The sequence below is a fragment of the Malus sylvestris genome, chromosome 11 (assembly GCF_916048215.2).
Source record: "Malus sylvestris chromosome 11, drMalSylv7.2, whole genome shotgun sequence".
Classification (NCBI taxonomy): domain Eukaryota; kingdom Viridiplantae; phylum Streptophyta; class Magnoliopsida; order Rosales; family Rosaceae; genus Malus; species Malus sylvestris.
This window is the reverse complement of record NC_062270.1, coordinates 16,383,215-16,397,906: the sequence shown is the minus strand read 5'-3', so window position 1 is coordinate 16,397,906 and position 14,692 is coordinate 16,383,215. Positions and strand designations below refer to the sequence as shown.

The following is a 14,692-nucleotide window of genomic DNA, read 5'->3' as shown; positions in this document are numbered from 1 at the left end:
AGACGGAGGATCGCATGAAGGAAATGTATCCACGCTTATTTTATGATTATTAGTGGTTTGTATTATTGTATGAAATTTCGGGGATGAAATTTTCTTAAGAGGGGTAGGTTGTGACAGCCCATCCCAAAAAATAATCTATTTTGTCTTCGATTGCGTAGAATGATGATTTTGCCCTTAAGCGTTGGGTTGTGATTGGTGTTAGTGGGCTAAGGAATTGGGCCAATTAATCTCCATCCTAACTATTTGGACCCAATTAGGACTTAAGGCTTTATATGGGTGCCCAATTCGGACACACACACACACACCCACATGTGCAACCCTTTTTTCTCTCTCTCTCTCTCCCTCTCGATCTTTCCCTCGTCCGTATAATCTGTACGGACATCTCCACATCTAGCCTCATCTTGCATAGATCGACATCATGGAAGCCATTTTCAAGTCCCTTGCAAACTTAGGAGCAGAGATAGACCCTTAGTTTGGAGGTTGGACCTCGAAAACCCTAGAAACTCGTGAGCTTCGGCAAAGTGCCCTGTAGCTCCAACATGATCACAAAGATTTTAACCAGTTTAGGGACCTGAAAGGGTATTTTTCTAACTTCTCTTGTACCTAGGAACCATTTTAGAGTAATTTTCACGTTAGAACACTCAGGTTTATCGAGTTGCAGGTTTGGTCGATTTTCACGAAATTTTTTCAGTAAGTTTCCTTTGATTTTAGGACCTTTGAAAGGTCCGATCATGTTCTACTTGTTAAGGGCTTCATTTTGGTATAAAATTTGTGAAATTTGGTGTAGAAATGAGTGAGATATTGAAGTTTGAAAATTATCCAAAAATTCGGCTGAAAAAGAGTTGTAGACAGCGGCGACGGCGAGGCTCGCCGGAGAAGGTGACGAAATATTTTGTCAAAATTAAAGGAATGTTCCTGACGGCGTCAGGCTAGCTGACGGCACTGGCCTGCGTGTGGGGGCGTGTGGGGACCTAGGAATTTTTTATAAAAATATGGGGATGTTCATGGGATTGAGTCAGTCACAATGGTATATTCAAATACCCCAATTGAGCAACGTATGAGAAGTTATTACCTAGTTTTGGTTATGTGCTTAAAATAATGTTTAAATAGTTGTTTCGCATATAGGTGAGACATATCCAGAGGAAAAGCGCACTCAAGCGAGACTCGGGGGCTATGACCCTTCCACATATCAGTGAGTGGGCTTTTGGTTTTCAGTATATATATATATATACACACACACTTGGTATTTTTCCCAGAAACATTAATTAAATGGTTTTATATGTTGAAATGCCATGTCAAATGCTCTCCATGTTTGATTATGCATTAGTATGGTTATATATATTGTTGCCTGGTGCTGTTGGCGCTGTTGGCGCTCAGGTAAGTTTTAGGTGAGTATATTAATGGTAGTGATGGTAGTGAGTAATTGTGTTGAGATGCATTGAAAGATTGTTATCCTGAACCCCAGTGTTAGTGCTCTACCCGAAGACAGGGCCTAGCCTTCATGTGATCGTTCACCTCCCACACCACACGCTCACCTTGAATCCAAGGTAGGTACCAACCTGTCGTACAGACCACATTATGTGGTTTTGACTTACAGATGACTTGTGATACTTTGCACAGCCTTCACGTGATCGTAGCACTTGAGCGTATTTATTGACACCCAGCCTGTCGTATAGACCACTTTAGGTGATTCCGACTTGTGTGTAGAGAACTAGCAAATGAGTGGTAGACCCAGCCGTACAAGTCACTTTAGGTGACTTCAGCTGGCGCACTAATTCATATTGGTTTATTTCACCTGACTTACTTATTTCTTACTGAGATTTGACATGGTATATTTGTGGAATTGTTATTTCGAATATGGTTTTGAGATATAAACATGCATACTATTTTCTGGGAACTATACAGGCTTTACTTCTGACAGATTATCACTAATGTAGGATGACCTTTGGTATTATATAATTAGTATTCATTCTACTGGATTGCACTTAGACTACTTATGCTCTGATTATGTGTAGCTACACCTAAACACCATGCTTGCACTTTTATTTCCTTAGTGTAAATTAGTTAACTTGGTTTTTTATTTGCTCACATTTTTTTTATATATCCTTGTCACTTTAGCACTACGCACATGGCTACGTCACCCCCACGTGACAGCCAGCATGCCACGATCTAGGTCAGGGTGTGTCATTTTTTGGTAAAATTATCTAAAGTAATATGTATATGATTGTTTGTAGGTAAAAGATAAAATCAAAAGCATGATCCAATTCCTAAGTTTATGCAATATTTTGTTGTTGGTATACAATATTTTGCATCATTGGAAATGAACATTTCAAATAGTAGGTAGGTAAATTAATATGGTCTAATTATATAAACACACACACACACACACACACACACACACACACACATATATTTACATATATATATAGACATTTTGAATCAAATAACATTTTTGTACATGGTAGGTAAATTATTTGTTTTTTATGTATTATTACATATATTAGGTTTTTGTTTTGGTTGTAAAAATATATATATGAACTCATAATGCTAGATACATAGAATTAAGCCAACAATTCTCATATTTGATATTAATATGCAATGAATTTTTTAACATTAATGTCTTATTTTTCTTTTTGCAAAATCATTAACTCTCTCTTTACGATCTGCAATGAATTAATTATACACATCAAATATGCAATAGGGGTATTTTAGGCATCTAAAAATGTAAAATGTGTAAAGTAATATGTAATTAATGAATTCACTTAGGTGGATCCTAGTCAATGGGTTTTGTTTTGAGTAAAAAAAATTTTGGGTTTTATATGGAAAAAAAAATTGAATTTGAAGGGTTAAAGCCATATTTTTAGTAAATTTTTTAATAAAAACTCTATTTCTATTGGTTCATAGTTTCTATGACTCCCTAAATTAGATGGTATGGTTGGAGTAGAAATGTTTTAGGAAGCTACTAAAATTGATAGCTTTCTACTCATTTTTATTCAAATTTTAAAACATGATTGCTGCAGATGACTCTTTACCATACACTATTTGATTTCAAGCAGTTTGTATTTGTTTTTTTTAATAATTTGAAAACTTGGTTATATATGGGTCCCAACAGTTCCAAATGCGAGCCTGGCGAAACTTCACGCATCAACTCTCTTCATGATTTTTTTCCACCTTGTGGTAATTCTGTTATTTCACCACACTTATTTTCACATTCCAAAGTCTTTGTTATTTTACATTCAACATATAAAGATTAGACTACACGCCACTTCAAGCATTCGTTAAACCGCGTGTGTTTTCTGCATGGATGGCCTTGAACATCTGTTGTGTAATATTATATGGAATCTCAGACATATATAATGCACACATAATTATTACACTATTATAATTCATTCGATCTATTAATGCTTAATTTTGCACATGTGCAAGCTTTTCTGTTCATTTCCTCAGATGGCTCGAAAGTCAATATGTTACCGAAACGGAAATTTCAATATATCACAGATAAACATCAGAAGATAAGAACGGAGGGAAAATATTAACAGATATTCCCCATACAATTTAAACCTCCACATATATATTATCTTATTGTAACAAAGTCGGCCTCGTCAGAAATTTGTTTTCCTTTTCGAGGAATGTGTGTATGTTTTTCACGAAGACAAATGCTCCAAGCAATCACAGGTATGAATGCGATCAACCGTGAAAGATTTTTTTTTTTTTAAAACCCCCAGCGCTTCTCTGCTTATCAGACAACTCGGGATATATATGAAAAAAATAAGGGGTTTAAATTAAACAAATAAATTGTGTTTACTTATGCAGTTAGGTTACTCTAATTTCTTGGTAGTTCTGTGGAAACCAAACTGCTAGATACGAACCGTATGTCTATAAATATTTCCAACATTTAATGCACAAGCCACAATTGTGTACATTTTTATACCTTCTGTGTACAAGTTTAATTAAGTTGATCATTAGCAACTATGTCTTCTGGTAAGAAATTCGATGCAGCAACAGTCCTTTATCCTGGCACGAGACGCGGTTCATCCTCCCATTCTCAGAGTGGTGGAGGCCCGAATCCGCCAAATGTTCAGAGTACTATAGGAAAGGACAAGAAGAAATCTGGGAAAAACTAGCGAAAAATCATATATGCATGGCTGCTGTTGTGGGTTGTATAATACTCTTATCAAATTATTGATTAATTTGTTGGGCAACTATGGGGTACGTATACATAATACATTAGTAGATAAATGGGCACAGTTGCATATTTATATATATTTACAAACTTAAAAGATCTTTGCACCAGGTAATGGCTACAAAAATTACTTCAAGATAAATATAAGCACATTATTTCTTAAGTTCAGCTAGCATTATTTTATTGTGAAAATGGGTGAGTTCGGCTAAGAACAAATCCCACTAGGATGTAACAAAATAAATAAATTAATGTATTCTTTCATTTTGTTCCACATTTGGTTGTTTCTAAATTGATTATATTTAAAATCTAGTAATTCATGTGTATTCTCTTTGATAATGTTTATACCACATTTTAGTTTTGAGCCTCGACTATTCCACAAGGAAATATCAACTATGTAAAAGAAAGGGCAAATTATTTATCAACAATGCCAAAAATTTGGTGTAAACTTGCAAGTGCACAAGATAGTCATAGTACTATGCCTATGGTTGTGCTTGTAGTGGTCTTTTTTGTTTTTCCGGTGGCTAGTCTTCTTCACCATTTGTGGTAGTGGCGGTGGGTGACCTTTCTAGTACTTCTCTTAGGTCTTTGGTTGTGGCCAATCTTGGGCTTTTATTTGTGGGCCTCTATATCATTCGAGTTGATGTCCACTTGATCTAATATATTGTTTCGAGTACAAGCAAATCCTTTGTGACATCTCATTTGTACCCTTGTCAGCCTGTATATGCTTGTTTGGACTTTCAGGTTAAATCTCTAATTGACAAGAAAATTAAAAAAAAAACATTATATGTAACAAATAATTTAGAACTTTTTTAGTAACGGTCAACAAATAATTTAACCATTTCCTCCAAATTACATGGGATAATCCGCGTACGAAGCCCTACGTGTCCCTCTTTATGCCAATGAATGAAGGGCTCAAATCTTAACTACAGGCTCTCCATGCATGCATATGTGTGTGTATTCATCCGTATCAGTTTCTTTTCTAAGAAAGAAAGAAAGAAATCGTCAAAGGCCTTTATTGCTGCACAATTTCTCATATTTTCTCTGAAACACAAAGAAGGGATTGATTGGTAAGTAAGACCGACGGACCATTAACAAAATCAGAAATACGTGTTCGTGATCGGAAGGGAGGTGGTGCCGAGTGAAGCAGAAACAATAAGATATAAACTAAAGAATTTTTACCCAAGGAGCCATGCATGCATGTTAATGGCACACGAAATCCAATAGTTTCCAAGCTGCAACAGTGGGAAATGAAAACGGACGGCTAGTACAACCACGTTTTGTACACACACACACACACATATATATATATATAGGGAAGTGTTATTGGTACTTCAAAAATCTCTTTCTACACTACTCACAAGTGTATTTTTCTTTCCAAATATAGAAAGTTTCGAGTGTAGAATGAGATTTTGGAGTGCGAATAACAATTCCCTATATATATATATGGTCAACACGTTTTGACATTAAGACATTCAGCAATTACATTACTGCTTTCTAAACATTACACAACACTACTAAGCATAACTGCTTTGGCGACAAAGGGACATCCATTGCGCAAAGGCGAATATGGTCACCGGAAACATTGGGTGGCGAAGAAAACGTCGTGCTAATTCTGTCACACAAAGCTCGTGATGTCAGACATTGCGTGACGGAGGAAAGTTTGTCGTCGAGCAAAATGAATGTTGCGCGACGGATCAAGTGGTTGTTGCACAAAACTAAGAGCAACGAATGATTTTGTCACGGATTAGGTGGTTGTTGCACAAAACTAAAAGTGACGAATGATTTTTCGTTGTGTGTGATGCTCCGAACAACAAAACTTGGGTTTGACCCCTAGACCCTTGCGCGACGGACATGAGGCCGTCACAGGCAGATTTTAAAATTATTTTTTTAAATAATTTTTTCTTTTAAATGTTGATAATATTGTTTTATGTATAAATTAATTTAGTGAAATTAAAACAAAAAAAGAATATTGAATTAAAAAATTATTGAAAATGTACATACAATGGAAATAAATATGTAAAAATTTGAAAACAATTTAAAAAAAAAACTAGAACATGTAGTCGTCTATGTCACAATCGCCTGGTGGTGGCGTTGCTATTATGTTGGGTGGTTGGGAGGTTGTAGTTGCTGCGACGAGGGCCTGGGAGGTCATAGCTATTGTGATGAAGGGCTGTGAGGCCGTTGTTGGAGGTGGTTCAACGTCGGGGAACCGAATGCCAAAGATTTGAAGAGCGAGACGAATTTGGTTCATCAAAATGCTTTAGGCTGTAAGCTAAGATTGCTGGGCGGTAATCTGCTCCTTTACGTCAGCCACTTCAGATGTCAACGATTCGACCTCTTCTGTTATCTGCCTTGAGGATGAGGCAGATGGGTCCCCAAGACGGGCTTTCCCAAGCCCCAATGAACATTCCCATGCCTACGTCTGAGGGTCTGATCGAGTGTGTCCGTCATGATATGATAACCGGCATCCTCAAGGGAAGACACCTCCTCGATCGGTGTCTCTAGGGGAAGCTGGGAAGCCACCTCCTCGAGAACGATCTGGCCCTTCTCCACCATGGTGGACTAGAAAAATGAAATAAAAAAAATTAGTTTTAATATACATGTGATTAATATTAATACTAATTGAAAATAAAAAAATTGGAATAACTTGCTCCGTCAGCTCATCCTTGGGCCGAACGTACACCTCCTTGAACATGTCAATCTGAGGAAACTTTGACCCCCCCTGAAGAAAAAAAAAAAAATAAAAATATATATATATATATATATATTATCACATAGATAACCAATTGTGTAATATAGAGTAAAAATAATGAAAACTTAAAATAAATATATGGTTACCTTACGTCGTTCCTCCAACCTATAAAAGAAGCGTAGTAAGCCGGAGCAGTGAAAAAGTTTCTTCTTCAACCGATTGATTGGTGGAGGAGGTGGCGGACGGTGATGCAAGAGGTGTTGGTGGAAGAGGTGGCGGATGAGGTGCAAGTACATCATTTGGAGGATGAGGTAAGGGATCCCTCACCCATTTCACCCTCTTTCCTCGCGGAGGTGGAGTTAGTGGTGGAGGAGGTGGCGGAGAAGGTGGTGGTGGCGGTGCAAATGCATCATTTGGAGGAGGTAAGGGATCCTTTACCCGCTTTCCTCGTTGCGTAGAAGTTGTCATCTAAATATGAAACATAAAAGTAAATAACACAACCAAAGTGTTAATATATACAAACACAAACCATTATAAGCATAATGTAAAATGACAAGCAAATATATTTACTATTGTAGGATAATAAACATAATTTATAATGCATAGATCTCATCATAGTCATCAATTGTAATCATCATTAGTATCGCTGGTTGCAACATTCTCCTCCTCATCATCCTCTTCCTCCTCCTCTTCCTCATCTTTTTCTTCCTCCTCCTCCTCATCCCTCTGTAGCCCTAGCATTCTTCGAACCTCCTCATTGTTAATATCAAAAGATTTAGGATCAACATCATCTCTACATAATGATATATCAACTTCATTGTCATTATGGACCCACCTTGTAGAATTTTTAGTTTCATCTACATACTCATCATCGTCTTCATCAGTGGCATTGTCCTCCTCCTCCTCATCATCATCATCTTTCTCAGGAACATCCAAAATGTGTCTATGTTGTATCTTGGATGACCCAATTTTAAGTTATCAATATAAAATAATTGATGTGCTTGTTTAACTAACACATACGGATCACCATTGTACCAACGATTATTTACATTAAATGATGTAAGATGATAATCCCGTATAACTCTTTTACCTCTTCTATTTGTATTGTACCAATGACATTTGAAAATAATCACCTTAAAACCTCTAGTAAATTGTACTTTAATAACATTAACTAAGATGCCATAAAAGTTACATGTTTCACCATTGTGCGACCTCCGCGCCTATCCAAAGTCTTTGTGCCGCAGCAAGGAGGAAGGAGGAATCGTGGATGCACCTACTGCGAAGTTGGAGCGTTTTAGGTGTTCTCTTTCTTTGGATTTCAATGTTTAAACTTATTTATCTTTGCTTTGTACATATGAGGAACTAAACCCCCCTTGGCTAGGGGGGATTCGAAACTGTGTTTATGCTTGCTATATGATTTGATTACTTCTAATTGCGTTTCATAAGTTGTGAATTGAATTTACTTATCTATATGAATTAAAACTGATTTGTGTGTGTTGGTTGAGAGTGCACGCTTAATTTTCATGCATAAGTTTGATGCTAGAATATAAGGGACTTTCACCTAATCGTTATCAACTTGTATTCGAAAGTAGTAAAGGTTGTTTATCACAATCGTGTTAAGTAAATTCTTGGCGTAAGTTTCATGCAATTCATAGTAACAAGTGTCTCGCCAATGCTTATGGTTTTCATAGAACTTAATGATCTTTGCTTGTATCTTTGTTATGCAATTCATGCAGGGAACTTGTGAGGAATGCCTTGGGTTGTCGTATGCAATTCATCCAATTCGATAACTTTAGGAAAATTTGAGGGTTAATTAGTGCAATTCACGGTTAATCTGGGGCGTTGGGAATTCATAATCTATTGAAAAGCAATTGGAAATCATTTCGTATGCAAGTGTGACATGTGTGGAGAAGAACCCCTTAGCTAGCTTTCCATCCATTAACTTTAGCCAAATTCGTTTTCAAATTTGTTCAAGTTACAAAGTTTCTGTTTTGTTTTTAAATTCGTCAAAACTCAATCCCCATTTATTTTGAAGTGTTAGATTAGTTAGAAATCAATTTAGTTTGTGTTTTTAAGTGTCTTGAGTCAAGTTACAACCTATTTTCGTCCAAATTGTGTTTTGTGTTCAAAACTGCCCAGAAAGTGTTTTTAAGGCAGTTTTGAGTGTTTCTGGGCTGTTTTGAGTCTTTTGGTTTGTTTTAGTGTTTTAGAGTTTAGTTTTGCATTCTTTGAGTCTAGTTTAGTGTTTTAAACTTTGTTTTTACGTTTTGAGTCAGTTTTCAAGTGATTTAGCAATCCCTCCTAATCCCTGGCCTAGAACGATCCCTATCTACATACTTTGCTACAATTGATAAAAAGAGGGTTTAATTTGTGTGCTTATATATTTCGCATCAAATTTTTGGCGCCATTGCTGGGGATTAGCAACTTTGCTAATCCCTTGGATTGTTTTATTTCTGTTTATTTTAATTCATTCCAAATTCTGAGTTTGTTTTGTTTTCTGTTTTAGGTACTAGTTTATGACTCGGAGTTCTCATCCGATTCGTGAACACATCTTGGACTTTGACGACGATTTCGAGAGAGAATTGAGACGAAAAAGGAAGAATCCAGAACCTAGTGAATCAAGTTCAAACTCAAAAGCCGAAGTTGATTTTGAGGAAGAGCAACCCATAGCAAGTGTGGGTGAAGAAGAGGAAGTTATGGCACAAGACAATCGTACAATCAAGGAGCTTTCGGCTTCGGGATTGGACAATGCCGCAACCCTATGTATCCAATACCCCACGGCTGCCCAAGGAAAGACTGAGGAATTCGAATTGAAGTCAAGTTTGCTACACCACATTCCGAAGTACCATGGGTTGTCCATGGAGGTTCCTAACAAGCACTTGAAAGAATTCGAGGTGGTGTGTTCAAGCATGACTCCAATCAATGTTGACGGGAGCATATTGAAGATGAAGGCCTTTCTCTTTTCTCTCTTGGAAAAGGCAAAAGATTGGTTGTATGAATTAGCTCTCGGAACGGTCACATCTTGGGAGAGCATGAAACGGGCTTTCTTAGAGAAGTTTTTCCCAACTTCTCGAGTCATTCTCCTACGAAAAAGGATAAGTGGAATTCAACAAGATGAAGGTGAGTCTTTCCCTACGTATTATGAACGTTTTAAATCTTTTGTTGCTTCTTGTCTACAACATCAAATGAAGGAGGAGCTTCTTCTACAATACTTTTACGAAGGGCTTCTACCAATCGAACGTCAAATGCTAGATGCCTCGGCGGGAGGAGCTTTGGTGGACAAGACTCCCATAGCAGCAAAGACCTTGATAGCTAATCGAGCGTTGAACGATCAACAATACGAAGGTGTTGGACAAAGAAGCACCCCACGGCAACACCAAGTAAATGAGGTAAGTGCTATCTCCGAACTTCAAAATCAAATGGCTAACCTTACTACTCTTCTTTCTCAGGTTGTGGAAGGACCAAAAGTGCAAAATGTGGGTGCTTGTGGCGTGTGCTCCATGCAATGACACCTTACGGACAAGTGCCCACAATTGATAGAGAATGGAGGGTGAGACGTTGCCTAGTCACTTGAAGTACGTTTACTTGGGAGAGGATGAGACGTTGCCCGTTATCATCTCCATTTCACTCACGGTACAAGAAGAAGGTAAGTTAGTGAGGTGTTAAAGGAGTACAAAACAGCAATTGGGTGGACGTTGGCTGACATCAAAGGAATTAGCCCCACAACTTGCATGCATCGCATACTTTTGGAGGAGGGGTCTAAAACATCTCGAGAGGCTCAACGTCGACTTAACCCTCCTATGATGGAAGTTGTGAAGAAAGAAGTCATCAAGCTTTTAGATTGTGGAGTTATCTATCCAATCTCGAATAGTAAGTGGGTTTCGCTCGTTCAATGCGTCCCAAAGAAATCCGGAGTGACGGTGGTAGCAAATGCAGAGAATGAACTTGTGCCAACTCGCATTCAAACCAGTTGGAGAGTGTGTATCGACTATAGAAAGCTAAACGCCACTACAAGGAATGATCACTTTCCCTTGCCATTCATTGATCAAATGCTTGAGAGGTTAGCCGGTTATGCTTTTTATTGTTTTCTTGATGGTTATTCTAGTTATAATCAAATTGTCATAGCACCCGAGGACCAAGAAAAAACCACTTTTACATGTCCTTTTGGTACATTTGCTTATCGTCGCATGCCTTTTGGTTTATGTAATGCACCTACCACATTTCAAAGATGCATGATGAGTATATTTTTTTATTATGTTGAGAAAATAATTGAGGTTTTTATGGATGATTTTAGCGTCTTTGGTGATTCTTTTAATGGTTGTTTGCATAATCTTAGCTTGATCTTAAAACATTGCGTTGAAACTAACCTTGTGCGTAATTGGGAAAAATGTCATTTTATGGTTAAACAAGGCATAGTTTTGGGTCATATCATCTCTGAAAATGGTATTGAGGTTGATAAGTCAAAGATAGATCTTGTGCATCACTTACCCTCTCCTACTTCGGTTAGAGAGGTTCGTTCTTTTCTTGGCCATGCAGGTTTTTATCGTAGGTTCATCAAAGACTTCTCAAAGGTGGCACAACCTCTTTGCTGACTCCTACAAAAAGATGTGACATTTGAGTTTAATGAGGCATGCACGACATCATTCAACCAACTCAAGGAGTTGTTGACCATGACACCAATCATTGTCCCACCGGATTGGAGCCTACCTTTCGAGCTTATGTGTGATGCGTCCGATTATGCTTTAGGAGCTGTTTTGGGACAAAGGAAGGATAAGAGGCCACATGTCATCTACTATGCCTCACGGACGTTGAATGATGCGCAGTTGAACTATTCCACTACGGAAATAAAACTTCTTGCCGTTGTTTTTGCTTTAGATAAGTTTAGATCATATTTAATTGGTACTAAAGTAATTGTTTTCACTGACCATGCAGCTTTGAAGTACTTGCTCACTAAAAAGGATGCCAAGCCGCGGCTAATTCGTTGGATGTTGCTACTTCAAGAGTTCGATATTGAGATTCGTGACAAGAAGGGAAGTGAGAACGTGGTGGCTGACCACCTAAGCCGCATGGTGCATAATGAGGAGTTCCTACCCATTGCCGAGACATTCCCCAATGAATAATTGCTGTCCATAAAGGTAAGTGAGCCTTGGTATGCCGATTTGGTTAATTTTTTGGTGTCAAAACGAATTCCTAGCACTTTCACTAGGCACCACGTGATAAGTTAAAGCATGATGCACGTTTTATGTGTGGGATGATCCATATTTATGGAAATTTTGCCCGGATCAGATTGTACGTTGATGTGTGCATAATTCTAAATTTCATTCTATTCTAAGCTTTTGTCATACATATGCATGTGGTGGGCACTTTGGCACACAAAGAACAGCCCTCAAGGTATTACAATGTGGATTCTATTGGCCTAGTATATTTAAGGATGCTAGAACTTTTTGCTTAACATGTGATAAATGACAAAGAATGGGTAACATAGGTGCTAGGGATCAAATGCCGCAAGTTTCTATCCTTAATATTGAAATTTTTTATGTTTGGGGAATTGATTTTATGGGTCCCTTTCCTTCCTCGTATGGTTTTATGTATATTTTGCTTGCAGTTGATTATGTGTCGAAGTAGGTGGAAGCTAAAGCCACCCTGACTAATGACTTTAAAGTGGTTGCAGATTTTATTAGAACTAACATTTTTGCAAGGTTTGGCATGCCAGTTGTCATCATAAGTGATGGAGGATCGCACTTTTGCAACCGGACCATAGAGGCGTTATTGAGGAAATACAATGTCAACCATAGGGTTTCTACACCTTACCATCCTTAAACGAATGGCCAAGCCGAGGTTTCCAACCGTGAGATCAAACAAATTCTAGAGAAGACCGTTGGGCCTACAAGGAAGGATTTGAGCTTACGGTTAGATGATGCACTATGTGCATATCGTACGGCGTACAAGACACCCATTGGAATGTCCCCATTTAGGCTCATCTATGGCAAGCCGTGCATCTCCCCGTTGGATTGGAACACAAAGCTCATTGGGCCGTCAAGAAGTTCAATATAGACCTAAATGCCGCAGGAAGTCATAGGAAGTTTCAACTAAATGAACTTGATGAGATAAGGCATGAGGCGTACGAGAATGCTAGCATTTACAAGGAGAAGACCAAAGCTTTCCATGATAAGATGATTCGAGGCAAAACATTCTCCATCGGCCAGAAAGTGCTCTTGTTCAACTCCCGTTTACGGTTGTTTCCCGGTAAGTTACGTTCTAAGTGGATCGGACCGTTTGTTGTTACTAATGTTTTTGTTCATGGTGCAGTCCAAATCCAAAGCTTGAAAATGGGACACGAATTCAAGGTGAATGGGCACCGATTGAAGCCCTATTATGAGCACTTTGAGGAGCATGCCGTGGAGGACATCTCCCTGCATGCCGTGGGCTCCAATGAGGAGTGAATGAGTTCTTCATCTGGCTGCAAGACGTTAAAGCAAGCGCTACTTGGGAGGCAACCCATGCATGCAACAAAGGAAGACCAAGGAATCACCCTAATTCCAGATTTGCGTTCCTAAACCCTTCTCTTTGTTGTTTATTTCGTTTCTGCCATGTTTATTATGTTAGTTGTTGTTTGTGTTTGTTTACTTGTTCTTTGTGTTAGTTTATGCTTAAAACATTGAGGACAATGTTTGATTTAGTGTTGGGGGGGGGGGGGTAACCAAAGTGTTTTGATGCAAATTCGTAGGGTTGTATCACCCATAATTTCCAATGTTGTTTCTTGCTGTTTTTAGGTGTTTTTAGGCTGTTTTGATGCATTTTAGTGTGTTTTATATAAAATTCCGAAAATCCCAGAAAAAATTTGAAAAAATGTTTTGAAAAAACCAAAAAGAGTCGTTTTAAAGTTGTTTTGCGTGTTTGTTTGTGTCTTAGGGTACCTTCCAACACAATGATGAGGATTCGATTTTTAATTGCATGACTGTTAAAGAGAGTTATAAACATGGATGGAAGTTTGAATTACTCTTTGGTTTATGCTTGGTTGTGGTTATAACTTATGAATTCACATGTAATCATAAAGGAAAAAAAATTAGTTTTTGTAACATGCTTGAAGGAAGGAACTCAAACTAACCCTACAACCTTGTGAGACTTGAGCCTAAACGTTTATTTGGAGAGTTAATAATCTGTGCATTATTGTTTTCTAAAGTCGTTGCATGATTTCATTATTCTTTGCTTGGTTACTACTTAGAAGGTGTTTCATCATTTAGTTCCAAACACTAGAACTCATGCCTATTTCATTCAAAGCATGCTATTGATTTGCATAACACATATTCAAGATGAAGTTGTGTAGTGACCACCATTTAAGCCAAATTGCCGTGTCCCCCATGTTCATTTGTTTTGTAGGTTTTAACCTCGCTAAGCCTTGTTTAGCCTATATTCTTTGTTAACCCACATTATCCTCACCTAGCCTAGATTAGGACCATCCATACCCTTGTTCTTAAAGCATAGTTAAGCATGACTCAAGATGAATTCCTTTTGATCATGGTATTGCAGAAAACAAGTGTGGGGGAATTTGATGTATGTGTGTGCCAAAGTCTTTAATGTGGCACGGGTAGAAAAGAGAAAAGAAAAGAAAGAAAAAATTCGTGGAAAAATAGAAGGAAAAAAAAAAGTTGTGAAAAGTTTGAAAAAGAGTTGAAAAAGATGTGAAAAAGTGTTCTAAAGTGTTGATTGTTGAAGAAAGGGTCCAAAAAGTTGAATTTGACCCTAAGTGTTGCATGAATCTTCCCCTTGTGTTTAGAAATTGATTTCTGAGCTCTAAAGTGAATTCTAAGTTTCGA

General features: G+C 37.8%; 2 long non-coding RNA genes across 6 annotated transcripts in view; one reads left to right on the top strand and one right to left on the bottom strand.

Annotated features, from left to right (window-relative positions):
* The window catches only part of LOC126588291 (uncharacterized), a 169,832-nt gene that overhangs the window by 81,766 nt on the left and 73,374 nt on the right, over positions 1–14,692 (top strand). Inside the window, exon 2 of the long non-coding RNA XR_007611399.1 lies at positions 7,160–7,297. This is a non-coding gene — a long non-coding RNA (uncharacterized LOC126588291). The remainder of the gene's footprint in view (positions 1–7,159; positions 7,298–14,692) is intronic.
* Positions 6,134–14,692, bottom strand: part of LOC126588289 (uncharacterized) — an 89,150-nt gene continuing 80,591 nt past the window's right edge. For 3 of the 5 annotated variants that reach the window (XR_007611392.1, XR_007611394.1, XR_007611395.1), the window contains one exon: positions 6,134–6,745. This is a non-coding gene — a long non-coding RNA (uncharacterized LOC126588289). Of the gene's footprint in view, positions 6,906–14,692 lie in introns of all 5 variants that reach the window. The other 2 variants (XR_007611397.1, XR_007611393.1) reach the window with 2 other exon arrangements.